The sequence below is a fragment of the Podarcis melisellensis genome (assembly GCF_964234715.1).
Source record: "Podarcis melisellensis genome assembly, chromosome: 4".
Taxonomy (NCBI): domain Eukaryota; kingdom Metazoa; phylum Chordata; class Lepidosauria; order Squamata; family Lacertidae; genus Podarcis; species Podarcis melisellensis.
In genome coordinates this window covers 41,924,609-41,936,920 of record NC_138531.1, presented here as the reverse complement: position 1 = coordinate 41,936,920, position 12,312 = coordinate 41,924,609, and the positions used below count along the sequence as shown (strand labels likewise).

Here is a 12,312-nt window from a genome sequence, read left to right as displayed (position 1 = left end):
CCTGGTGTCCAAAAATATACAGTGAAAGTATTAATTGTACGTAATTAGCTCTGAGACAGACCTGGATGCTGATTAGATTCTGCCAGGGATTTAAGCTCCAATATAATCAGATCTGGAAGCTCCTTTTCAGTTCTCAGTTTTACTATCCAATTGTTTTTGGTCAGAAATTTCTCAGACTCAAGGCTTTAAGTGGTGAAGGCGAAGAGGCACCCAGGAGGTTTCCTTTTACATAATGCATCAGGAAAATGCATTATGCAAAAAGTAAGAAAATGACTGTTATCATACATGAATGAGACAAATGCTATCTGGGTTTTGATCCAATATTAACAATGTCCACAACTGAGCCCAGAGGAGTTATATACAAATCTACTGCAGACATAAGGGACCTGTTGCCGGTAGCAGCCGGCAGAGTGGCGAGGGTGGAGCTGCTCAGCTGATGTGTTTTGCCCAAGTTGTTAGTCACTGCCAGTTACTGAGGGAGAATGTAAGGCTTTTAAATTTACTACTTCTGAATAGTATTATGAGCCGAAAGGTTCAGGTTTTCTTCTTATTACAGTATAAGGTTGCTTTAAATGTTTTACATTTAAATAGAATTGCTGATGGATTTAACTGAACTGAATGGGAAGAAGAAATGGAAAAGTTTTCTGAAAAGCAGACACTGTGGATCAGTTGCCGGGATGAGGGCATAAGCAAAATTACTGATATCTGACCAGCATCACAGAGCTGATATCTATAGCATCACCAATGCTCAGGTAAAAAGGTAAAGGCAAGTGGGAAATTGGGTACCTGACAGGGCATGACTCAAGGTTGCAGTTTTAGATAGGACATGGAGACAGGATGTGGGTCTGTCATATTAAGACATGAAAAAGGAGAAGTTGGCTAGTTTTGGACCATCGGCAGAATTGGGTGTGGGGAACGGGCTAAGGTGTGATCATGAAATGAGGGCTGGGAAGATGGTAGTTCTATGCTGGTACTAATTTTAAAGCCGGATGAGGCAGTTGACTGGCCCCCTCAATGTTAAGAGGGCATTCTGCTCTGCGCCTGCTACTTGTAACGTCACACGTGTGTGATGTCAGGACGTCATGTTAGCCCCTTCAGTTTGAGAAGATGGTGCTTCTGCTCAGGATCTTTGGGACTGTCCATTCAGAGCAAAATGTCACTGTGAGAACTGGTCCAAAGATGTTTCATTTTAAAAAGCAAATTATGCAACCAATGCATGTTATCTATTTCTGTTTTCAAATGGTGATGCCTGTTTTTGAAAAGAGCTGTTCAGAATCCAGTCATTTTTTCATGAGGAAGTCATAGTTACTGCATCTTAGTTTAGAACATATGATCACAAATGTTGCAGCACCAGCAACTGTTCATCTACCTATGCAAATTCATTGGACATGAATATTTTTAACATTCCAAAGGTTATTGCAGTGAGAAGATCCTAAAAAATACTGCTGATTGGGGTGAAAAGGGATCAGGCGTGGTATCCTTCAGTTTGCACTGTAAAAATACATCTGGGATATCTACTACTTTAGGGAGTCTTATCCATAGTGATTTAATATCCCTGCCCCCCTATCACCATCCATTTTATGGTTCATCCATGAGCAAGTGTACCAAGTCTAAACACTTTTCAGTTATCTATATTTCAGATCAGCAGTAAGCTCCCTGCTCTTAGTTGGCCCACAGAGCCATTTAGGATACAAAGCTGGTAATAAATTCTTGAATTCTATGTCACCCTTTCCACTAGTTATTGTAGTTGCAAGGGGACAAGTGCATGCTGCTATAATCAAGCAGAGTTGATGTTTCTTCAGTACAGTGCCGAATTGAATTTATAACCGAGAGTTGTTATCCATCAAAAATGATTCATATGAATAGCTTGAATCCAGAAAAGGTCCTCGTTTATTTTGATATTCACACACAAGCATGTGTTCTTTTATGAGTTTTTTCCTGTAAGCAAATCTCTTAAATGTTTTGATTATAGTATGTCAAAGAGAGTGATGGAGATATTTGCCATTTGTCCAGCAAAACATGCCGCACAGAATATACGAGCAGATCTGATTAGTCATTCAACAGTGTTATGAGTTTTTGGGTCTTATGAGAATTTTTTTCTCCTAATGTTGATTACTCCTGAATTTTTCCTGAATTGGGGAAAATTTGAAAGGCTATGTCCAGGTCAACAACCAGCACGAATTTTTGCAAATGAATAAAAATAAACAAACTGAAGATGTCCCTTTTTCTTCAGGTTTTGGAGATTGATAAGCTGAGAGCTGTCGGTCTGCTGCTGGTGAGTTCTATTGGTTTCTTTTTTAAAACGTGGTCATTGGTCATATGTTTTTATGATATTTAATGCTTTTTGCTCATATGTTGTATTTTATCTTGAATATTGCATATCTCCCTAGGAACCCTTGGGTTAAAGAGTGCTTCAGAAATGAATGAATAAATAATAAAGGTGATGACTTACAGAAATGGGCAAAAGGGTCGCAATGTAACAATGATTGGTGAAGTCATTGTGGTCCAGCTTGTAGCAGCACTACAAGGATTTTGAGTAGAAAGATTTCCCAAACAGGACTATCAGTGAAGGGGAGGGCAATGTGGAGTGCACACCATACGCTGGATAAGAGTTACTTTACTTTCTGGAGACCATATTGTGCAACTTTCATTTCACATTTGAATCATGGCAGTGTACAGCTGCTGAAAAATGTTCATTGCCTAAGCTGTCATGAAAAACACTGTAGTGTCATCAGTGCAATGTTTAAAAGAATGTGTTAGTGCCAACTGATGTCAGCTCTTGCAGGTTATGACATTTTTATGGGTACCTGAGCGGGAGGAATGAAATCTATTGCAAAAATGAAAATACTAGCAGCATCAGAAACAAACTAAAGAGGTATTTCCTATACTAAGGAAAGCACAGCAGTGACCCATCATGATTTCTGCAGTAGGATCCATTTCTTCGGCTGCCCAAGAATTATCCCCACTCTTTGTGTGAATAAGAAACCAGGAAAAAAATGTAGAGTTACGCAAGCATTAACTATGGCCTCAGAAACAGCTTCAGCATGACCTAGGAAGTCAAGAGAGAGACTTCAGGGTCATTTTGAATACATTTTGGGCTGGGCGGGGAATTTGAATCTGGATCCATTCAGTGTTACTCTGACATGCTAATCACAACAATAAGCCTTTGTAGATGACTCCTTTCCTGTATAGTTCCATTTTAGTATACTATGAGAGACCAGTTACTAAAAAAAATAAATGGCAGAATGCCAGTGCTATATTGTAAAGGTTAATGGGCAATTAGCCTTTACAATTAGCCAAGTTACATGGACCCAGAGCTATGGATCATTATGGCCCATTTAACGAAAGAAACACCCTTCTTCCAATCATTGCTTAAAAACTACACAAGATGGAAAAGATAATGAGGTTCGTGCCAGTTCAGCATGACCAATGGCAAATACAGGGGTAAGAAAACCCTATTCTACAATAACAGTTGCACAATATCCCAGCTCCTTAACTAGGAATCCAATTTAGCAGATTACAAAGGGGAGGAAATTATAATTATCAGTTCAATTAAAATGATCACCATTAGGATTTAATATTCTCATTTTGTAAAAATTTGCTGGTTTGCAAAGAAATTAAAGCTCAAGTTAAGCAATTAAAGCCCATGTTCTCCAGAGATTGATTCTCTGAAAGTATTGGTACATCTAATGCCTCATCTCATGTAGTTTTAGATTATTGCCACTTTTAAGAAATGTATTGCTGTTTTGAAGTTCCATTAATATGCTTTCAGTGGGAGAGTTACAACCCAACACATTGTCGAGCTAAGCATGTTTTAGGCCATTGAAATCAATGAGGCATGCCTAGCACTGCATTAGGATTAGGCAGCAAAGCACCTATCTAAATCTCTCCTATTGAAATAGATGTGTCCTGAACGTGCTTAACTGGCTGAAGGAGTTGTAGTTCAGTGCTCTAGCACACGCTTTGCATACTAGAGGCCCTCATGTTAATACCTGGTATCCCTAGACAGGGTTGGAGGAGGCTTCTATCTCAGCAGTGCTTACCTGTCTATGTAAACAACATAGAGCTAGATGTATCATTGGTTTGAATTGACATCAAGTAGCTTCCTAATCGTGATACACATTTTTGTAGCAAATTGTATTTAAATGCCACTCAAAATAGAGGAAGTGTGGGCAGTTTTCATGTACTTCAGTTGGAACAGAGGGAAAAGGGGTCAGAAATAACATTAGTGGCATTTTCTGTCTTTAGGAGTAAAGCCAGGGGTACCATCACCAAGTAATATATCACACCCTTTCAGGCAGAGGGCTCTTCATGCTGTCTCATTTTTACTTTTCCATTTTTGGTGCATCTGGAATTGCAACAAAGTTACTGCACTAGTGCAATTCTTTATTAAATCATTTCCAGAAGTTGTGCTCACTTACCAACATGAGATAGTAAAGGAGCTTATTCAGAGTGACTTTCCCTTTGGGTGTACATTCTCTGTGCTAAAATAAATAAATTGATTATTATTTTTTGCCTGATCTGAAATGGAAATTCCTCCTGTGTTTGCAACCAGAGGACTTGAACACACAAACACACACTTCTATATTTTGGGACCAATCAGATTAGCATTGGTGGAATGAGGAAGTAATTAATCAGGTAGAAAGAATCAGGCAGAAGGAACTTTTTTTATAGGGAATAGTGATGAGAAATTCCACATCTGTGGACTTTCTGGCACTGTTAAATTATTTTGTTAAAACTAGAATTTTCTACAGTAGTGGAGAGCGTGGGATAATTGCTAGGAATGGCAAAACACAGGCTGATTACACAAGAGTAGTGGCAAAACTGTCTGGACCCACATAAAATGTAAATGAATGAGGCACAGCTCATCAGGAAGAGTCCACAGGAAAGAGTAAAAAATTACAGTACTTCTTTTTTAACTCTAGGAATAGATAACATTTTGATGGTTACCTTTGAAAATTCCTTATGTGTTTGGATTTTTAAAAATGTCATTCATTTGAAATTGCGCATTACTGTATTTTGATTATGCGACTGAATTTTCCTTATTGTAAACTGCTATGAGATCTGTGGGTTATAAGCGGTCTATAAATGGGCTGAATAAATTAGTGTGGAAGCTGTTTGTTTCTTATGGAATAGACATATTCAGTGACTACCCAGTGTTTTACATGAGGTTAAATTGATGTGATGCCTATCAAGTGTTGCTCCTTTTTATTAGGGATGGAGGAGAGTTTCACTTGGTTGTCCGTTTTACGTGAACTGACTTAATCTGCACCTACAGGACTAATACATGGATCAGAACTGCATTATCTCTTTAGATTTAGCACTTCCCCAAATTTTGTGAGACAAACACACAAAACAAACATGGATGTGGAGGGGGGAAAATGCATTTTAGGGGGAAAATATGTTTAGAAATGCATATATTGAGGGTTTTTTCCCTTCAAAAATGCTGCCAATTAATGAGAAGACAGGACAGAACAGACATCTGAATGAATAGTTTGTGAAACTGACATGGAGCAAAAATAGACTGGTCTGTCCATCCCTGCTTAAAAAATTCAACAAATTTGCTTACATCTACTGGGAACAACAGCAAAGCGGCCCTTACAAAACCAAATCCAACTGGAATCAGTAACATCTTCATTGCCTCTTGCCGGTGGTTTTGTACAATGGTCAATGTGTGGTTTCTTATGAATATATTTGCTGCCTATCTATGCAGCAGTAACCCCTAATAATGATAGTAATAATAAGTTTATTATTTATACCCCAGCCACTCTTGGCAGCTTCCAACACATAATAAGAGCATAATAAAACGTCAAACATTAAAGGCTTCCCAATACAAGGCTGCCCTCAGATGTCTTCTAAAAGTTGTGTAGTTCTTTATCTCATTGACATCTGATGGGAGGATGTTCCACAGGGAATTCAGAGGAACTTACTTGTGAATATATATTGAAATGCAGTCAAAGCTGTGCACATTCTCCCCCCCCCTCATTTTTTAAACACAAAACTAGGTATTTGTATCTTTTTTTTCCCCCATGGAGGAAAAACAGCTGGGGGCAATTTTATGCAGAAAGCCAGTAAAGGGGGAAAGGTTTGAAACCCCACTCCTTTTTTCTTTTTCCAAAGTCTTCTGAGGCAGATTGCAACTGCCTCTTGTAAAGGGGTGTTAGTGACCTGAGGAAACCAGAGTTCTATCTACCTCAGTGTTTATTTTAATTTGGCCCTCAGATAAACATTCCCTGTTGTGGTTAGTAAGGCAAAAATATTTCACCTTCCTGTGCCAATGGTACATAAAAGTGCCACTTATATCTCTATTCCAGACAATTTCAAGCGTGTGTTCTGCAGTACCAGCAGCTTGCAAAGTGCAGCCCAACCTGACCAGATTTAAAGCTGCCATAAGTCATTTTATCAGCATTGTATAATGTTGGAGTGCATGATAAACACTGCTTAGGCAAGACATTTATAAAGATGACTTAAACACAATCCCTTTTGTGTTTCTACATATAGGCCTTCCAATAAGATTTGTTACGATTATGCGGAGCCGCTTAAATTGAGACAAAACTAACTTTGAGCAACGTAATTCAAAAATGTCCATTTTTTATAAAAACAACAACAGAAATCTATACCACACCTTAAAATATCTCTGAATATGTTCAAGGCGTCAACACCAAATACTTTCAATGCCCATCCAACACTGCATAAGGACAGCAATTGTTTTTCTTCTCACTTAGGATCCTTCAACATGATTAAAGAAGCCACCTCTATACATTCACTGCTCTTGCATAATTGCCTTTTCAATGTCAATAGGGTAAAGAACAGATGGAATGAGGAATACTTAGAGCAGGCAGGTTTGCTGCAGTGGGGGTAGTACTGCTGATGGGCAACAGTGGTTTAAATTGGAGGTTTTCAACCTTTTTGAATCCACAGCTCCCTTGACCAGCTACATTCTTTCTGCGGCAACCCAGTAGGGCTCAGTAGCCCAGTTATGTCACCCCTTTCCTGCAGAGGTGGCAGCCTCTCACCCTTTTTCAAACACCCTCCCTTGTGGAGTGTTCCCTCAGCCTCCTCTCTCCTATCCCTTCTCCTGGGGAGTCCTCTGGGCAGCTGCTGCTGGTATCTGAGGTGCTTTTCAGATGCACCATTCACCTGCAGAGCTTATAGCCAGGGCTGCTGCAATAAACAGCTGTGCAAGCCTTGGGAAGGCAGAAACATGAGAAGGCATCAGAGGAGGGAGGGAAGGAAAGAGGGACAGAGGCCTGTGTAGCCTATGGCCCCCCTGATCATCATTCAAGGCATCCCAGGGTGCCATGGCACACTGGTTGAAAACCACTGGTTGAAATACCTATATGGCTACACGTGTTCTCTAGTATGGACAAAGGAAAGTACATAGGTCCAGAAAATAAAACAATATTGAACAAAGTATCATGGAAATTGTTCAACATTTTTGTCAGGAGGGGAAGAGGGGGCAGGGTTGCTGACATCCATCCCATTATTCTTCTCTAATTTCTTAATTCAGTTTCTGTCTGAACATAAATACATCTGAGTAAAAGGCAGAAATAGATAAAGGCATATATAAACAAACAAGGGGATGGAAAAGCACAGGAAACAGAAGGAAAGGATAAGGAAAGGATAGACTGCAATTATTTGCAATCAACATACTGCGAAGTGAGCAATGTAATGTTTCCATAGGTCAATTAAATTATTTTTGACATTATACAGGTTATTACAAGGTGTAAATAGTCCAAGATGCCACCCATAGTTTCCCATCTTACCAGTCTTTTCTTTTTTTAACAACCATAACATCATATTTGGAATAAACACACTTTGCCCCTTTTCTGATTCTCTTTGTGATATTTCCTGACCCCCATACTTAGGATTCTGTTACACACACACACACACACACACACACACACAGACGTATGCAGCAGACTAAACCTTAGCACATAGGGTTCAGTTCCAGTTTACAGCAGAAAACTGAGCAGAGCTGACTGGCTTGTAGGAGAAATTGTGTAGACAAGCAACTCTGCATTAAAAGGTAGAGAAATGGGGCTGCTCAATTCTCCCAATTAAGATAACTTTTAAGTGCTTGACTTTGGCCGGACTATGCCCCAACTTTGCTCCCCCTCTCTTAAAAAGCAGAATCCTCCTTGCTTCTGCCTGGAAGCAGGCAGGTTGGTTGCAACTTTGCTTGATCATACCAAGCAAGAAAACTAATAGAGACAAACATTCCCTCCAACCCATACTCATCTTACCTCTAGAGCAATGTAAATCAAATGCTCTCTGCCAGGCTGATAAATTCTTGCCTAAATAGAAGCCTGCTCTTACTGTACAGAAGGTGGCTAGAATAAGCTGGCAGCTGCTTAAGATTGCAGTAAAGATAGACATGAAGCATTAAGTTGAAGTTGTGCTGTCCTGATAAAGCTGATCCTTGGCATGGGGACATGTTCTTAAGGCTATTTAGCCATTTGTGAGATTAAGGAACTTTTGAAGCTAATGAATCATCAACCCTTACAGGAAATAATATCAGTAATAGGGTATTCTCTTAGGTTACTGGAATTTCCACCATTCTCCTGAATGACTGCAAGCAAATCAGCACCATTGCAATATCCAGAGGACACATGCAGAACTTTTAAGAGGCTGTATTGTTTTAAAATATGCTTTGTTGGCCTCTTAGGCTGCTGTAACATAAGAGGACATCTAATGAGAAGGCTCACTTGTGGGAACCTTTTCTAAGGCAATGTTTGATAGACAAAATGTTGAATCAAATGGACTACTTGTTTGCCCAGAATAGTAATTCCTAGGGCACAAGCAGAAGCCATCTCTTGAAACAGATGGTCCAGTCCCATATCTCCTGAACTAATGGGAATATTGAGGGCTGTGGGCACTTCTAGGAACTTGTAAGGAAATATCTATGGGCACAAGAGCTGGTTCTCCAGGGGCAGCTCTATAATTGAGCAGAGTGGGCACCTCAGGTGCATATGGTATGTGATAGAGAGCTGTGGCAGGTCTCTAGAGGACAGAGCTGTGTGTGATGTCTAGGGATGAGGGAGAAATGCATTTCAGGTCACACTTCTTAATGCACACCTAATTTGTATCTTCCAAATCAGTATATGAACTGAAACAGGGCTATTCTTCAAAATGTCCAGCGCTGTGAATTTTGCAGTTTTCCAGCCAAAACACTTGCAGAAAAATGCATATGCTGGGGAAAGTGTGTGTAAAAATGTATGCATTTTGCTTATTTACATGCACAGGGTGGGATGGCGGCAAGGCCATCTAAAAACACCAGTGGAGCCAATCTGTAGTGATGCCAGTATTGAGATAGTGGGTTCGTGGCTTCACCCCACAACAACCAGCCGCTACTGCACAAAGTGCCCACAGCCCACTTATTGGGACGCACAAAACTGCACTATGTTTGTCCACACATAGTTAGGATTATAATTGCAGTTTAAAACTATTTATACTTGTTAGGCATCTCACAAATGAACAAGTTCTCTGGAAATTGAGAATCATGCTGCTTTAATTTCTAGCTACTGATGATAAAATGGCTTGCTACTGAGATTCCAGACTCTTATGGAATGCATCACACACACAAATTCTACCTGAAGCCATCCTTGGGGAGTACATTAAAGGGAGTGCTTGTGCCTGCCGCTATGCTGGTCGTCTTTGGCTGGTAATCCTAGTCCAGACCTTCCCTTCAGATGAGGCTTTCATTTTTTGACAAGAGTCTGTTAAAAAAGAAATTGTTGGGGGTAGGGGAGTGGCCGTTCCATTGATAGGTTGGACATCCTCATAATAAAAAAGATTTTTGACAGAACTTTATGAATAGTAAAAAAAGAGGGACCTTTTGAAGGACAGCTAGTTCTTTTATCTGTTTCATCTGACAGATGGATATGACTTAAGATGTCATGTAAATGAATGTGTGCAATAAAGGTATCATTTTAATGACATGCTACTTGAAGGCAACTGACAAGAATAAATTACCTTTCTCTTTTGATGTAAAGGGATGATAACCTCTTGCTGGAAGTCAAATTCCCCATTGCGCTGGGGTGGGGAATCATTGTTTAAAGATGAGCTTATAACAATGCTCATAATAATGTGAACTGTTAGGCCTGTGGATATATGGAAAAGGCTATGCACCTTTCTGTGCAACGGAGTAATCCTATGCTCACATCATGCCAGGACAGGAGAGGTACTGTTGTTACACTGACAGAATGGCACCCGGATCTGATGTGTACTCGGCCTGAGGGGAGAGAAGATAATTAAACAAATAACCAGACAATACAGAAGGGGTTATGATGGACATCCTACTGTTGCCCACCAATCAGGGACGATGCCTTGCCTGTGAGTGAACATTTATAGGATTGGACTGTAAGTCCCATAGTGAATGGGGATAACACAATAGTAATATTGTGCTCCATTCCATAAATATGGGAATGATTTGGTCAGTGAGGAGGATCATGGCAATAGCCTCCTGGCAGGGTTGAGGTAATGACAAGAACAAGGCTTTGTGAATGCACTGGTGAGAGAACCAGAATGGCTATGCCACTGGGCCCACACATCTCTGACCTATGACAGCAGATGCTCCTGAGTAAATCTAGTCTTGAAAATATTACATTGGCTTGCTTATTTCTCCATTTAAAATCAGTACTTGAAAAACCCATAGCTTCTGGTTCTGATACCCAATGGCGGAGGAAGAGGAGTGTGGGGGGAGTGCACCCGGGGACTGTGGTTAGGACTGCTGAGAGTTGGCCCCTGTTCCCCTCACAGAACTTCAATTTCCAGAGTTCTCTTGGAAGAGTGGATTGCTTGTTAACAGGGCTAGTCCAACACATTTTGACACCCAAGGCAAACCACAAAATGGCACCCTCCCCACCAGGTAAGAAGGGGTGAGTGAAGATCTACATCAGGAGCAAGAGGTGGGGCATACAGATCTACATTGGGACCTGCTGCTCCTGTAGATTCTGCTGTCTGAGGCAGTCGCCTCAACTTGCCTCATGGATGGGGAAGCCCGACATGTTAAATCACTTTGGGAATTGTAGCTCTGTGAAGGGAATTTGGGTCTCCGAACAACTCTCAACTCTCAGGAGAGCGCAAACTTGTTGCCAAAAACCATGTTGTTCCTTCACAGATGTGAGCAGGCCCACCTGCCCCGATGGATTGTGAGCTTGTAATATTAATATTCCTACAAGGCAAGAGAGTCTCATGAGTGAGCACATCACACTTTATCTTTAAAACCTTGACAGGAAGAGCAGGGAAACTTATTGGGACCTCTTTGGCACTTGCATCCAGTTCTGCACTTCACTCCTTAATTGTTTCTCCTGAGTGCTGTGTTAGCTGCTGAGCCTGTACCATAACTTACCTGAATAAAGGCATCCTGCTTGCTTCTAAGTAAGTGCCCTTCCACCTGTGTGTGTTGGGTGGGAGCCAGGAGAATAGCATCTTTTCTTCTGAATTCTTGTATTTCAGTTCCACTCGAAAACTCTTCAGATTCAGGCCTGTATGTGAAAATAATATCTACCTTGTCCATCCCTGGAGGGTCTAATTCTTTGTAGAAAGCAGACTGTAGGTGTAATGGAGGACTGGGAATATGAAAAGAGAAGAACATGTAGGGTAAGTGAAGAAGGAGAAGGAGGAGGAGGAGGAGGAAGAGGAAGAGGAAGAGGAAGAGGAAGAAGAAGAAGAAGAAGAAGAAGGGTTTTGTTTCATTGAGATGTCCTCAATCATGTTTTCAGTCTGTGTTCTTAATTAAGGTGATGGTAAATAAAATCAGTGCTTCAAGATTTCTCAACATGTTCCAAGTACTTTCTCTGAACACTGTTCCACAAGTCCTACCAAATCACCAGAGAGACAGTCAAAGGCTTTTAATATCAAGGGTGTCTTTACACAGAATGACTATATGTTTCAGCTTCACTCTAAATCTCTTCAGACCTGGGCGCCTTACAGAGCACCCTTTCAAGGGCATTTTCTTATAGACAAGTAGAAATCCTAATTCATGATTTGTTGTGATGGAAGACCCTTGGGAAATCCCTGTTGTAACTGGAAGTGAAATTATGCCCTGTATATAGTTTTGCTGGCTTTGCTTGAAAATGGAACATAATTCTTAGTTATTCTTTATTTTTCTGCTAAACTCTACCCCCCCTTTGTGATAAACAAGCTCTGTCAACTGTGGACGTAACCAAATAACCTTCTCCATTCATCATACTAATTTGACTTAATGAGCAGAGGCCTAAAGCTGGAAGACTTGTTGTCTACTCAGTACATTATTGGAGTGTAGCTCCTTAAGGTAATTAGTACAGTCTGCAATTATTAGGTCTGTTA

At 40.5% G+C, this 12,312-nt stretch overlaps 1 protein-coding gene across 4 annotated transcripts in view; it reads left to right on the top strand.

Moving 5' to 3' along the window:
• LOC309368869 (uncharacterized protein) overlaps nucleotides 1–12,312 on the top strand; it is a 269,378-nt gene that overhangs the window by 27,588 nt on the left and 229,478 nt on the right. For 2 of the 4 annotated variants that reach the window (XR_014167927.1, XR_014167928.1), the window contains exon 2: nucleotides 2,234–2,275. The exons of the other annotated variants lie outside the window; for them this stretch is intronic. The gene's annotated coding sequence lies outside the window, so the exon portion shown is untranslated. The remainder of the gene's footprint in view (nucleotides 1–2,233; nucleotides 2,276–12,312) is intronic. 4 annotated transcript variants of the gene reach the window in all.